The 15,298-nt window shown below is 40.3% G+C and overlaps 1 protein-coding gene across 50 annotated transcripts in view; it reads left to right on the top strand.

Moving 5' to 3' along the window:
• PEAK1 (pseudopodium enriched atypical kinase 1) overlaps positions 1-15,298 on the top strand; it is a 320,078-nt gene that overhangs the window by 219,966 nt on the left and 84,814 nt on the right. For 2 of the 50 annotated variants that reach the window (XM_064570086.1, XM_064570085.1), the window contains one exon: positions 1,231-1,373. The exons of 47 other annotated variants lie outside the window; for them this stretch is intronic. The gene's annotated coding sequence lies outside the window, so the exon portion shown is untranslated. Of the gene's footprint in view, positions 1-1,230; positions 1,374-10,072; positions 10,247-15,298 lie in introns of those variants that run through there. One more of the 50 variants, XM_045899631.3, reaches the window with a different exon arrangement.

Raw genomic sequence — 15,298 nt, 5'->3', positions numbered from 1 at the left:
TTTTGGAGGAAAGATAATTAGTTCTATTTAGAGAGGTCTAGTGGGCAGTTGGAAACTGAAGTCTAGAACATCAAATGACAAGAGATACAGGCTCTCGGAGGTTATCCACCCTTACATATTTGGGAATACACAAGTTCACAGAAGAAATGATTAGAAAAGAGTCTTTTTAAAAGGGTAATGGTGGAAAGGGCATTTGGGTACCTTTGTGAGAAAGCAGTGGGACGTACGTATCTCCACTCAAGTTAACATTATCTCAGCTCATAGTTAAGTGGATAGGGGATGTACAAATAAAGGGGAGCATGAGAGAGACTGTTAGAATTCATCAAATTATAAGTAGAGCATTCACTTTTATTTCTGTACAAACAATACCAACGAAACTGTTCTGAATTGATCAAATTAAATCTGTCTAAAACAAGAGTAAAGAGTCTATAAATGAGACCCTAATGCTCTTTCCTACCTTGTCTAGTTTTCAGCTGTGCCCTGAATAGATAATCTTGCCAGATAACTATTTCCATAGAGAAGAGTTGTTTTTTATTATGAGAAATGTTTTTAATTGTTTGAAGTTATTAAAGGACTCTGACTGAAACTTTATTTCCCTCACTGTTAAATTTGTTTGAATGATTCAAATTGGCATTTTAACCCAAATTTGCATTTACATAATCTTTTGACTTGATTGTAAATTTTGGGACTTTAAAAAGGTTTTCATGTTACCAGACAGCATGTTCATTGTGTTAAATATATCTGTGTATCTGTGTGTGTACAATTTGATCTATAGGAAAAAGATCTGGAGAGATATATAGTAAGATTTGGGGCTCAGGGAACTCCTGGGTGGCTCAGTCAGTTAAACATCTGCCTTCGGCCCAGGTCATGATCCCAGGGTTCTGGGATCGAGCCCCACATTGGGCTCCCTGCTCAGCGGGGAGTCTGCTTCTCCCTCTACCCCTCCCTGTGCTCATGTTCTCTCTCTCTCACGTAAATAAAATCTTAAAAAAAAAAATATTTGGAGCCTGGGGTTTTGCTCATTTGTTTGTATATCTTTATTTTCTGATTGCTTTTATAATCTAAAGAATTCAGTTATTTTTTATTTAAAAAATATAAGGATGATATGCCCTAGAGAGTTTGAGTGACTTGCATAAAGTAAAATTACATATCTAATCAGTAATGGCCTTGAGGGTTGTTCATTTTTGTCCCTGGGGTCAGTTCTGCTAATTGGTGGGTTGTTATTGATAGGAATGAAAATGCTATCCAGTACTTGCGGCAGCCACAAGGACCAGGGCCACAGCACCTCCTCAGGAAAAGCTGACATCCTACCCGTCACTTTTTACTCAGAGAAGCATTGGCTGTTTGTGGAGGTCTAATGGTACAGACCACAGGCAGGTATCTTTACTAATGAGAATAAAGACCCAGCATACTGTTGTAAGGATAATTTAGCTTTTCCTCTACCAGATTATGGTCTTATTTAGTAATATCCACTGGCTCCCCAGAATCCAAGCTTCTGCTGTTTTCTTGTTGACTTTTTTTTTTTTTAGAGGGGGGTAGGTTCAGAGGGAGAGGGACAGAGAGAATCTTAACCAGGCTACACGCCCATTGCGGAGCCTTAATGCAAGGCTCAAGCTCACAACCCTGAGATCAAAAACTGAGCCAAAATCAAGAGGCGGATGCTTAACTGACTGAGCCACCCAGGTGCCCCTCTGCTGTTTTCTTAAGAACAGCCCTGTGGAAGCCTGTTGGCCTGTGTTCGTGCCTGTCTGGAGTGTATGAATCCTCTGGCCACAGTTCCTATCCTTCATGCTCCATCGCTGGCTCCATACTTTCAGTTATTCAGCCCAAGTTTGATTTTCCTGTGTTTGTTTTGTAGTAAAATAAAGATAACTAGGGAATTGCCACTCTACCTTTTTCTTTCCCTCCCCATCCACTTCATCCTGATTCTTTTATATTGTTCTCACCAAACCAGCACAGATTTAGAGTCAACGTTATGTAAGATAATAGCAATTAAAGTATTTTTTAGAGCGCCTGGGTGGCTCAGTTGGTTAAGCGACTGCCTTCGGCTCAGGTCATGATCCTGGAGTCCTGGGATCGAGTCCCGCATCGGGCTCCCTGCTCAGCAGGGAGTCTGCTTCTCCCTCTGACCCTTCCCCCTCTCATGCTCTCTCTCTATCTCATTCTCTCTCTCAAATAAATAAATAAAATCTTTAAAAAAAAATAAAATAAAGTATTTTTTAATGGGGAGGATTTCAACCATTTACATGGTTTTAGACTGTGTTTGCTATTTTCATTCAGGTCTCAATTTTCTCATTATTCCCTACAGCAAAGTAATGTAAATTATTGCTAACTTAATTCTCTACCCTTCTCAGTATGCCTCTGGGAAAATCATCCTTGATCTTCATGTAGAGACACCACAGAGTCTTTGTCAGTCCCTGTCCCTTTCCACCAGTGTCCCACTGGTTACTAAGTGTTTCCATTTGGCCTCTCAAATCAGCCCCTGCCCATTATTTCCTACTGCTGCTGTGTTAGTTTAGGGCCTTACTTGCTCTAATATTGTAATAGTTGAACTAGCCACATTGCTTCCAACCTTGCCTCCTGTCAATCTGCCCTTTTCCATGCTCACCTGAATTCTTAAAGTACAGGTAGTATCACATTACCCTATTGCTTAGCAACTCCTTCCTGATATAATCTGACAGCATCTCTTAAAACTAATGTAAAACACAAGTCCAAAATGGAATGCTAAAGTTTCTTTGCAAGTCAGTTGTTCAGAACTTGGAGTACATTTTCCCTGTAGAAATAATAAGTGGTAGACTGGTGTGCAAGTTAGCTAAAACTTTCAATTAAACCATTCATGGCAATTGAGGCCCATCAGCATAGTTACCAGTATCTCCATGGAAATAGCATAGCCCAACTTGTGTGTCAAGATTGTGTACAGGTATGTGTGGACGGTATTGGAAAAGATCACTCCCCTTCCTGTCCTCCATTGATTTAGAGATTTAATAAAGGAGGAAAGAACTAATATCTATTAATCACTTATTATGAATCAACCTCTGTGCTCGCCATTTTATATAGTTTGAGATATAATTGACATATAACATTGTGTAAGTTTAAGTTGTGCAATGTGTTGATTTGATACATTTATATATTGCGGTGTGATTACCGCCATAGCATTAGCTAACACCTCTGTTATGTCACATAATTATCATTTCTTTTTTGTGGTAGAACATTTGAGAACTGGTCTCTTAGCAACTTGGAAGTATATAATACCATATTGTTGACTATAATCACTAAGCTGTGCATTAGGTCTCCAGAACTTATTCATCATCTAACTGCAAGTTTGACCAACATCTCTCCAGTTAACCCCACCCCTCAGGCCCTGGTAACCACCACTCTATTCTCTGTTTTTATGAGTTCGACTTTTTTAGATTCTCCATATAAGTGATATGTTACAGTATTTGTCTTTCTCTGTCTGATTTATCTCACTTAGCGTAATGCCCTCAGGATCCATTCATGTCACAAATGGCAGGATTCCTTCTTTCTCATGGCTGAATAATATTCCATTGTGTATACCACATTATCTTTATCCATTCATCTGTTGATAGACACTTAACTTGTTTCCATATCTTGGCTGTTGTGAATAATGCGGCAATAAACATAGGAGTGCAGGTATCTTTTTGATTATATATACCCAGAAGTGGGATTGCTGGATTATACAGTAGTTCTATATTTAATTTTTTGAGGAGCCTCCATACTGTTTTCCATCTTGACCAAACCAATTTACATTCCCACCAACAGTGCACAGGATTCCCTTTTTCCACATCCTTGCCAACACTTATCTCATATTTTTCTTCTTTTAAATTTTTTAATTTATCTCATATCTTCTTGATGATAGCCATTGTAACAGATGTAAGGTGATATCTCATGGTGGTTTTGATTTGCATTTTCCTAATGATTAGTGATGGGCATCTCTTCATGTACCTGTTGGCCATTTGGATGCCTTCTTTGGAAAAATGGTCGTTTTAGTTCCCCTGCCCTTTTAAAAATCTGATTGTGATTTTTTGTTAATGAGATATATGAGTTCTTTATATATTTTGAACATGAACTCCTTATCCATTATGGTTTGCAAATATTTTCTCCCGTTCTTTCTCTTTTGATTTTGTTGATTATTTCTTTTGCTGTGCAGAAGCTTTTTAGTTTGATGTGGTCCCATTTATCAATTTTTGCTTTTGGTGCTTGTACTTTTGATGTCATATTAAAAAAATTGTTGCCAAGACCAATGTCAAGGAACTTTTTCCACTCTGTTTCTTCTAGGACTTTTATGGCTTCAGGTCTTATGCTTTAAGCTTTTAATCATTTTTTAATTGATTTTTGTGTATGGTGTAAGATAGGGATGCAGTTTCATTCTCTTGCATATGGCTGTCCAGTTTTCCCAATTCCATTTATTGAAAAGACTCCTTTATCCATTGTATATTCTTGGCTTCTTTGTTGTGAACTAATTGACCATTATATATGCATGGGTTTATTTCTGGGCTGTTTATTTTTTCCATTGGTTTATGTGTCCATTTCTATGCCAATACCAGACTTTTAATTACTATAGCTTTGAGGTATAGTTTGAGTTCAGGACTGTGATGCTTCTAGCTTTTCCTTTTTCAGCATTGCTTTGGCTATTTGGGGTCTTTTGTGGCTCCATACAAATTTTAGAATTGTTTTTTCTATTTCTGTGATAACTGCCATTGGGATTTTGATAGGGATTGTATTGAATCAGAAAGGAAGAAAAAAAATTGATGATAAAATCATAATATGATTTTATATATAGAAAATCCTAAAGACAAGTGAAAAAAACAACTGTTGGAACTAATCAGTGAATTCAGTAAAGTCATAAGATACAAAATCACTATACAGAAACCAGCTGTGTTTCTGTACACCACCAACAAAATATCTGAAAAAGAAATAAAAAATCCCATAAAAATGAATAAAGTACTTAGGAATAAATTTAACCAAGGAAATGAAAGACACATATAATGATAAATGTAAGACTTTGACAAAAGAAGTTAAAGGAGATACAAATGGAAAGATGGCCTGTGTTCCTGGATTGGAAGAATTAATATTGTTAAAATGCCCATGCTACTCAAAGCTATCTATAGGTTCAAAGCAATCCCTATATATCTTATCTTAATTCATTTTAACAACAGTCCTGTGAGGTAGATGGTTATTATACTCCTTTAACAGATGCTTAGCAAATTAATAATGTAAATAAGATCACAAGAGGAATGCTTACCTGACATAAGAGAATATTGGTGTTTTGTTTTGTTTTGTTTTAAGATTTTATTTATTTATTTGTCAGAGGAAGAGAGAGAGAGAGCCCAAGGCAGGGGAGCAGCAGGAAGAGGGAGAGGGAGAAGCAGGCTCCCCACTGAGCAGAGAGCCTGATGTGGGGCTCGATCCCAGGACGCTGGGATCATGACCTGAGCCGAAGGTAGACGTTTAACAGACTGAGCCATCCAGGTGACTGAGAATATTGTTTTTAAGGACTACTTTCAAACTTTAGTAATTTATAGGCTCCTTTTAATTAGTAAAAAGCCGTAGCCTTTCATTATTGATATACATTATATTACAATTTTACTTAAATATGAACAAAATTAGATATAAATTCCTTATGCTTGTATTTCTCATTTAGCTCTAAACCGAAACAAACTTAAAAGTTAAGTACAAAAAGGGGCACCTGGGTGGCTCAGTCGATTGAGCATCTGCCTTCATCTCGGGTCGTGATCCCAGCATCCTGGGATCGAGCCCCGCATCAGGCTCCGTGCTCGGCAGGGAATCTGCTTCTCCCTCTCCCTCTGCCTGCCTGCCTGCCTGCTTGTCTGCCTACCTGTGATCTCTGTCTTTTTCTCTGTCAAATAAATAAATAAAATCTATAAAAAAAAAAAGTTAGGTACAAAAAGTCTATGAAACTAATGAAAGGCAAATTAACAAGATTATTTTAATACAATGATGATATTTTGCCAAAGCTGAATTGCTACTCACAACATGAGTATGGAGCTCTCTGCCACCCCGGGGTGTCTTGGCAGCTTCCGTTACCATTGGTGCTCTTTTTCTGCCACATTTCTTTCTAAGATATTGAAAAAACAGGATTGGTACAATGTACAGTGATTGCACCATTATTTCATTTTGGTCTTTACTTAGACTGTATCATTTACCTATGAAGTGAGCCTCCTTTTTTTCTCATTATTCCTTACAGTTAAAATAGTGTGCTTATTGCCAGTTCAGATTAGAAAAAGAAATGTATATGTACATTTGCAATCATGTTGCAAATCATGTTGCTGAGCTTAGTTAATAAGTGGACATTGCAATGATCCAGCATATGTTTATATTAATTTTAGATTTAAACTTTGTGTTCAGTTCAATATTAAAGTTCCTTTGGAAAACTCATAGACCCTTGAAAAGAGATCCTGGATTCCAATTTGAAAGATACTCTTCCAATTTCCCACTATCTTTTTTTTTTAATTTTTTAACATATAATGTATTATTTGTTTCAGAGGTAAAAGTCTATTATTTATCAGTCTTAAACAATTTACAGCGTTCACCATAGCACATACCCTCCCCAGTGTCTATCACCCAGCCACCCCGTCCCTCCCACACCCACCACTCCTGAAACCCTCAGTTTGTTTCCTGAGATTAAGAAATCCTCATATCAGTGAGGTCATATGATACATGTCTTTCTCTGATGGACTTATTTCGCTCAGCATAACACCCTCCAGTTCCATCTACGTCTTTGCAAATGGCAAGATCTCATTCCTTTTGATGGCTGCATAATATTCCATTGTATATCCATTCATCTGTCGATGGACATCTTGGCTCTTTCCACAGTTTGGCTATTGTGGACATTGCTGCTATAAACATCGGGGTGCGTGTACCCCTTCGGATCCCTACATTTGTATCTTTGGGGTAAACACCCAGTAGTGCAATTGCTGGGTCATACGGTAGCTCTATTTTCAACTTTTTGAGGAACCTCCATACTGTTTTCCAGAGTAGTTGCACCAGCTTGCATTCCCACCAACAGTGTAGGAGGGTTCCCCTTTCTCCACATCCCCGCCAACATCTGTCGTTTCCTGACTTAATTTCAGCCATTCTGACTGGTGTGAGGTGGTATCTCATTGAGGTTTTGATTTGGATTTCCCTGATGCCGAGCAATGTTGAGCACTTTTTCATATGTCTGTTGGCCATTTGGATGTCTTCTTTGGAAAAATGTCTGTGCATATCTTCTGCCCATTTCTTGATTGGATCATTTGTTCTTTCGGTGTTGAGCTTAAGAAGTTCTTTATAGATTTTGGGTACTAGCCCTTTATCTGATATGTAGAATTGCTACTCACAACATGAGTATGGAGCTTATCTGATATGCACTACTGGGTATTTACCCCAAAGATACAAATGTAGTGATCCGAAGGGGTATTTGTTCTTCCAATCCATGAGCATGGTACATTTTTCCATTTCTTTGTGTCTTCCTCAGTTTGTTTCATGAGTATTTTATAGTTTTCTGAGTAGGGATTCTTTGCCTCTTTGGTTAGATTTATTCCTAGGTATCTTGTGGTTTTGGGTGCAATTGTAAATGGGATCGACTCCTTAATTTCTCTTCTGTCTTGTTGGTGTATAGGAATGTCACTGATTTCTGTGTATTGATTTTATATCCTGCTACTTTACTGAATTCCTCTGTGAGTTCTAGCACTTTTGGGGTGGAGTCTTTTGGGGTTTCCACATAAAGCATCATATCATCTGCAAAAAGTGAGAGTTTGACTTCTTCTTTGTTGATTCGGATGCCTTTTATTTCTTTTTGTTCTCTGATTGCTGTGGCTAGGAGTTCTAGTACTATGTTGAATAGCAGTGGTGATAGTGGACATCCCTGCCGCGTTCCTGACCTTAGGGGGAAAGCTCTCAGTTTTTCCCCATTGAGAATGATATTCACTGTGGGTTTTTCATAGATGGCTTTTATGATATTGATATCCCTACACTCTGAAGAGTTTTAATCAAGAAAGAATGCTCTACTTTGTCAAATGCTTTTCCTGCATCTATTGAGAGGATCATACGGTTCTTGTTCTGTCTTTTATTAATGTATTGTATCACATTGATTGATTTGTGGATGTTGAACCAACCTTGCAGCCCAGGAATAAATCCCACTTGGTCATGGTGAATAATCCTTTTAATGTACTGTTGGATCCTATTGGCTAGTATTTTGGCAAGAATTTTTGCATCCATGTTCACCAGGGATATTGGTCTGTAATTCTCCTTTTTGATGGTGTCTTGGTCTGGTTTTGGGATCAAGGTAATGGGGGCCTCATAAAATGAGTTTGGAAGTTTTCCTTCCATTTCTATTTTTTAGAACAGTTTCAGAAGAATAGATGTTAATTCTTCTTTAAATGTTTGGTAGAATTCCCGTGGGAAACCATCTGGCCCTGGGCTTTTGTTTGTTGGGAGATTTTTGATGACTGCTTCGATTTCCTTAGTGGTTATAGGTCTGTTCAGGTTTTCTGTTTCCTCCTGGTTCAGTTTTGGTAGTTGATACATCTCTAGGAATGCCTCCATTTCTTCCAGGTTATCTAATTTGCTGGCATAGAGTTGCTCATAATATGTTCTTATAACTGTTTGTATTTCTTTGGTGTTGGTTGTGATCTCTCCTCTTTCATTCATGATTTTGTTGATTTGATAAGTTCTCTTTTCTTTTTGATAAGTCGGCCAGGGGTTTATCAATCTTGTTAATTCTTTCAAAGAACCAGCTCCTGGTTTCGTTGATCTGTTCTACTGTTGTTTTGGTTTCTATTTCATTGGTTTCTGCTCTGATCTTTGTTTCTTTGTTATTTCTCTTCTCCTGCTGGGTTTAGGCTTTATTTGCTGTTCTTTCTCCAGCTCTTTTAGGTGTAGGGTTAGGTTGTGTATTTGAGACCTTTCTTGTTTCTTGAGAAAGGCTTGTATTGCTCTATGCTTTCCTCTTAGGACTGCCTTTGCTGCATCCCAAAGATTTTGAACAGTTGTGTTTTCATTTTCATTGGTTTCTTTTTTTTTTTTTTTAAGATTTTATTTATTTATTTGAGACAGAGAGAATGAGAGACAGAGAGCATGAGAGGGAGGAGGGCCAGAGGGAGAAGCAGACTCCCTGCGGAGCAGGGAGCCCGATGCGGGACTCGATCCTGGGACTCCAGGATCATGACCTGAGCCGAAGGCAGTCGCTTAACCAACTGAGCCACCCAGGCGCCCCACATTTTCATTGGTTTCTATGAATTTTTTAAATTCTTCTTTAATTTCCTGGTTGATCCATTCATTCTTCAGTAGGATGCTGTTTAGCCTTCATGTATTTGAGTTCTTTCCGACTTTCCTCTTGTGATTGAGTTCTAGTTTCAAAGCATTGTGGTCCGAAAATAGGCAGGGAATGATCCCAATCTTTTGGTACCAGTTGAGACCTGATTTGTGACCTAGGACATGATCTATTCTGGAGAATGTTCCATGGGCACTAGAGAAGAATGTGTATTCCGTTGCTTTGGGATGGAATGTTCTGAATAGATCTGTGAGGTCCATTTGGTCCAGTGTGTCATGTAAAGTCTTTATTTCCTTGTTGATCTTTTGCTTATTTGATCTGTCCATTTCAGTGAGGGGGGTGTTAAAGTCCCCCACTATTATTGTATTGTTGTCAATGTGTTTCTTTGCTTTTGTTATTAATTGCCTTATGTAATTGGCTGCTCCCATGTTAGGGGCATAGATATTTACAATTGTTAGATCTTCTTGTTGGATAGACCCTTTAAGTAGGGTATAGTATCCTTCCTCATCTCTTATTACAGTCTTTGGTTTAAAATCTAATTTGTCTGATATAAGGATTGCCACCCAGCTTTCTTTTGATGTCCATTAGCATGGTAAATGGTTTTCCACCCCCTCACTTTCAATCTGGGGGTGTCTTTGGGTCTAAAATGAGTCTCTTGCAGACAGCATATCGATGGGTCTTGTTTTTTAATCCAATCTGATAGCCTGTGTCTTTTGATTGGAGCATTTAGCCCATTTACATTCAGGGTAACTATTTTTTTTTTAATATTTTATTTATTTATTTGAGACAGACAGAGGTAGTGAGAGAGAGCTCGAGCAGGAAGGAGGGGGAGAAGCAGGCTTCCCGCGGAGCAGGGAGCCCAATGCGGGGCTCGATCCAGGACACCGGGATCATGACCTGAGCCGAAGGCAGAGGCTTAACCATCTGAGCCACCCAGGCGCCCCGACATTCAGGGTAACTATTGAAAGATAGGAATTTAGTGCCATTGTATTGCCTGTAAGGTGACTATTACTGTATATTGTCTGTGTTCCTTTCTGTTCTATATTACTTTTAGGCTCTCTCTTTGCTTAGAGGACCCCTTTCAGTATTTCTTGTAGGGCTGGTTTCGTGTTTGCAAATTCCTTTAGTTTTTGCTTGTCCTGGAAGCTTTTTATCTCTCCTTCTATTTTCAGTGAGAGCCTAGCTGGATATAGTATTCTTGGCTGCATATTTTTCTCATTTAGTGCTCTGAATATATCCTGCCAGTCCTTTCTGGCCTGCCAGGTCTCTGTGGATAGGTCTGTTGCCAGTCTAATGTTTCTACCATTGTAGGTTACATATCTCTTCTCCCGAGCTGCTTTCAGGATTTTCTCTTTGTCTCTGAGACTCGTAAGTTTTACTATTAGATATTGGGGTGTTGACCTATTTTTATTGTTTTTGAGAGGGGTTCTCTGCCTCCTGGATTTTGATGCCTGTTTCCTTCCCCAGATTAGGGAAGTTCTCTGTCATAATTTGATCCAATATACCTTCTGCCCCCCTCTCTCTTTCTTTTTCTTCTGGGATCCCAATTATTCTAATGTTGTTTCATCTTATGGTGTCGCTTATCTCTCGAATTCTGCCCTCGTGATCCAGTAGTTTATCTCTCTTTTTCTCAGCTTCTTTATTTTACATCATTTGATCTTCTATATCACTAATTCTCTCTTCTGCCTCATTTACCCTAGCAGTTAGCGCCCCCATTTTTTTTTTAAAGATTTTATTTATTTATTCTTCAGAGACAGAGAGAGAGAGAGAGAGAAGCAGAGGGAGAAGCAGGCTCCCAAGGAGCAGGGAGCCCAATGCGGGACTTGATCCCAGCACCCTGGGATCATGACCTGAGCCGAAGGCAGACGCTTAACCATGTGAGCCACCCAGGCGCCCGCGCCCCCATTTTTGATTGCCCCTCAGTAATAGCCTTTTTGATTTCAACTTGGTTAGATTTTAGTTCTTTTATTTCTCCAGAAAGGGTTTCTCTAATAACTTCCATGCTTTTTTCAAGCCCAGCAAGTATCTTTAAAATCATCGTCCTGGGGCGCCTGGGTGGCTCAGTTGGTTAAGCGACTGCCTTCGGCTCAGGTCATGATCCTGGAGTCCAGGGATCGAGTCCCGCATTGGGCTCCCTGCTCAGCAGGGAGTCTGCTTCTCCCTCTCCCGCTCCTTCTTCTTGTGCTCTCTCTCTCTATCTCACTCTCTCTCTCAAATAAATAAATAAAATCTTAAAAAAAATCATTGTTCTGAACTCTAGGTCTGACATAGTACTAACGTCTGTATTGAGTAGGTCCCTGGCAGTTGGTACTGCCTCTTGTTCTTTTTGTGGAGGTGATTTTTTCCGTCTTGTCATTTTGTCCAGAGGAGAACAGATGAATGAGAGACATAATGCTATCAGGGTAACAATGTCCCTAGAAAATATACTCTAAACAAATCAGAAAAGACCTGAAGCCAGGGGAAAAGAAAGGGAAAGAAAGAAAAAAGAAAAAGAGAAAGATAAAAACAAACAAAAACAGAACAAAACAAGAAAAACCAGAATATGATCAAATATCATCAGGCTGGTGCATAGGTCAGTGCCACACACTAGATTTTGGGTGTATTTTGGTCTGTTAGAAGAAAGTGCCTCCCAAAATTTTAAAGAAAGAAAAACTTATATATGTACAAAAATAAGGGTTGAAATGATGAAGGGATGGAATATGATTGTAAAGATGAAAATTATAAAAAATTTTATAAAAGGAATTGATAAGATAAGAAGTTGTTTGAAAAAAGAAAGAAAAGGATTTAAAACAAAAAGAAAAAAAAGGGGAGAGAATGTGATCAGGCAGGAGACTAGAACAAAGCTATACACTAGAGATTTAGTGTATATTTGATCTCTTAGAAGAAACTGTATCTCAAAATTTTAAAGAGAGAACTACTTATATATATATGCCAAAAATAAGGGTAACTACTATGAAGGGATAGAATATGACTCTAAAAATGAAAAATAAAAATGTTTTTTAAAAAAGGGATTGATAAAATGTTGTTTGAAAAAGGGAAAGAGAAAAATTAAAAAAAAAAACAGTTAAAAAAAATTAACTTGGAAAGACTAAAGAATCATGGGAAAAAAGCCATGGATTCTATGTGCAGTATTCCCTTAGTGCTGGAGTTCTGCCGTTCTCACTGATTGGTAAACTTGGTCTTGGCTGGCTGTTCTCATTGATCTTCTGGGGGAGGGGCCTGTTGCCGTGGTTCCCAAAGGTCTTTGCCGGAGGTGGAATTGCCCTGCCCTTGCCAGTGTGGGCTAAATAATGTGCTTGGGTGTGCTCTCCGGAGCTTTTGTTCCCTGCAAGCTTTCCATTGGGCTTTAGAGGCCAAGAGTGAAAATGGCGGCCTCCCAATCCCTGCCCTGGAGGAGCCGAGAACTCGTGGCCCCGTTCCTCAGTGAGCCCCCAGAGAAAAGCAATCACTCCCATCTCCCCGGTCTCTGGCCGCATTCCATGCTCACCTGGCCTGTGACCGAGCATTTCTCTCTCTGGCACACGACCCCGTGTGGAGTCTCCAAACCCCGCAGATCCCTGCAGTGTGCTCCCGCGCCGCTCCTCCCAGGGGAGGAAGGGGAGTCTCTCCGGATCTGCCGCTTGTTGGGTCCCTTCTGGAGGAGCAGGGGCCCGACTGTGCCTCAGATGACGGTCTATGGCAACCCCGAGCTGAGAGCCCACACCTGGGCTCTGTCTCTGCAGTCGGCCTCCCCGCTCTGATACCTGGGAGCTCTGCCACACTCAGGCACCCCCGGTCTTTCTGTGACCCCAAGGGTCCTGAGACCACACTGTCCCAGGAGGGTTCCACCCTCCGCTTAGCCACTGGAGCGACGTCCCTCAGCGGAGCTGACTTCTAAAAGTTCCGATTTTGTGCTCCGAGGCTCTGTCACTTGCCAGAAGCGGCCAACGGAGGCCCTCTCCCCCGCCATCTATTCTCCCGAATATCGCCTTGGATTCACTTCTCCGCATGTCCTACCTTCCAGAAAGTGGTCGCTTTTCTGTTCAGAGAGTTGTTGCTATTCTTTTCTTCGATTTCCTGTTGAGTTTGTAGGTGTTCAGAATGGTTTGATCCCTATCTAGCTGAATTCCTGGGACCAGATGAAATCCAGGTCTCCTACTCCTCCACCATCTTGCTCCGCCCTCACCCTGTGTCTTTTGATTGGGGAATTTAGCTCAATTACATTCAGGGTAACTATTGAAAGATATGAATTTAGTGCCATTGTATTGCCTGTAAGGTGACTGTTACTATATATTGTCTATGTTCCTTTCTGGTCTATGTTACTGTCGGAGGGTGAGATGAACCATGAGAGACTATGGACTCTGAGAAACAAACTGAGGGTTTTAGAGGGGAGGGGGGAGGGGGGATGGGTTAGCCCGGTGATGGGTATTAACGGGCACATACTGAATGGAGCACTGGGTGTTATATGCAAACAATGTATCATAGAACACTACATCAAAAACTTCCACTTTCTCTTCTTTTTCTTACCTTTGAATCTTGCACTGTCCTCTTGCCCCCCTCCCTTTCTTATTCCCTTGTTTTGTTTTAAGGATTTTATTTTTTTTTTAAGTAATCTCTATACCCAACGTGGGGCTTGAGCTTATAACCCTGAGATCAAGAGTCTCATGCTCTACTGACTAAGCCAGCCAGGTGCCCCTTTATTCCCTTGTTTGATACCAGAGATCACCTATTTTTTCACATCTCAGTTAGCCTAGAGTCCGGCTTTCTTCACTTGACAGTTGGCTCTGTGACTGCAGGCAGTGGAGAGGAAGAACACAGCAAGGCAACTTCTAGCAGCATCTCACCGTTCACTCTCAGTAAGATACTTCAGAAGCCCTGCTAATTGGGGTGGCTCCTGAAAGACCATGCTTAATTTGCCTCAAACTCTTCACCCTGAAGTACAAAAAGCACTTTGGGGCAGCTGTAGCTAATTGTATATGTCTGTTGGTTTACTCCTAGCTTGCTTTGCTATAAGCACATGGACCTTGCCCACCTCAGAGCTGAGCTGGGACGGTGTGGGTGTGCCTACTTCTGACGCTTCTTTGTTCAAGGCAGAATTCTACTGTGGTGGGCAGTGCTGCTGCTGAGTGGACTGCCTTTCAGGTACCACCGAGCTTATGTCTAAAGCAGCCTGCAGATGCCCTAGAGAGCCAAGCTACCGTTTATGCATCCACGCATTCATTCACCCATTCATCCATCCTGACTGTCGCTCACTAACTGTGTGACCTCGGGCAAGTCTCAGTTTCTTCATTAGTACAGTGAAGCTTATGATAGTATGTACGTCATAAGTTTTTTAGGAGAATCAAGAGTTTTCATACGTAAACTGCTTCAAGTGGTACCTGGCACTTAGTAGTAAATGCTAGCTAAAATTATTATCATTCAGCAAGCATTTATTTAGTATGTAGCATATTCTTTTTTTTTTTTTTTTTTTTTAAGGTTTTATTTATTTATTTGAGACAGAGAGAATGAGAGAGAGAGAGCACATGAGAGGGGGGAGGGTCAGAGGCAGAAGCAGGCTCCCTGCTGAGCAGGGAGCCCGATGCGGGACTCGATCCCGGGCCTCCAGGATCATGACCTGAGCCGAAGGCAGTCGCTTAACCAACTGAGCCACCCAGGCGCCCTGTAGCATATTCTAAGCAATCCAAGAGATATAGAAGTGAAAAAGACACAGCCTTGCCTTCTAGGGACTTAGATACCTACCATACAACATGGTACTTAGGAAGTCAGGTAAAGCTTCATCACACAGGTAAAATTTGAACTGGGTCTTAAAGGATAAATAGTTTTGCCAAATGAAATAGCATTAGAGGAAATACATTCCAAGCAGAGGGAGCAGCTTGTGAACAGAATAAAACTGCAAAACACTATGGAGTCCTTGGCTATTATTAGATTACATTTTAACCTCCTCTTTGATGTATACCTTCTAAGTAGGGGTTCTGAGGTGGGTTCAGTGTACATTTTGGAACTTATAATCTTATAACAGTAATTATT

This window comes from Mirounga angustirostris, unplaced genomic scaffold (assembly GCF_029215605.1).
Source record: "Mirounga angustirostris isolate CCGP_5_RB_7025 unplaced genomic scaffold, mMirAng1.0.hap1 SCAF_9, whole genome shotgun sequence".
Taxonomy (NCBI): domain Eukaryota; kingdom Metazoa; phylum Chordata; class Mammalia; order Carnivora; family Phocidae; genus Mirounga; species Mirounga angustirostris.
Note: the sequence above shows the minus strand (reverse complement) of the source record. Positions and strands in the feature narration are given on the sequence as shown.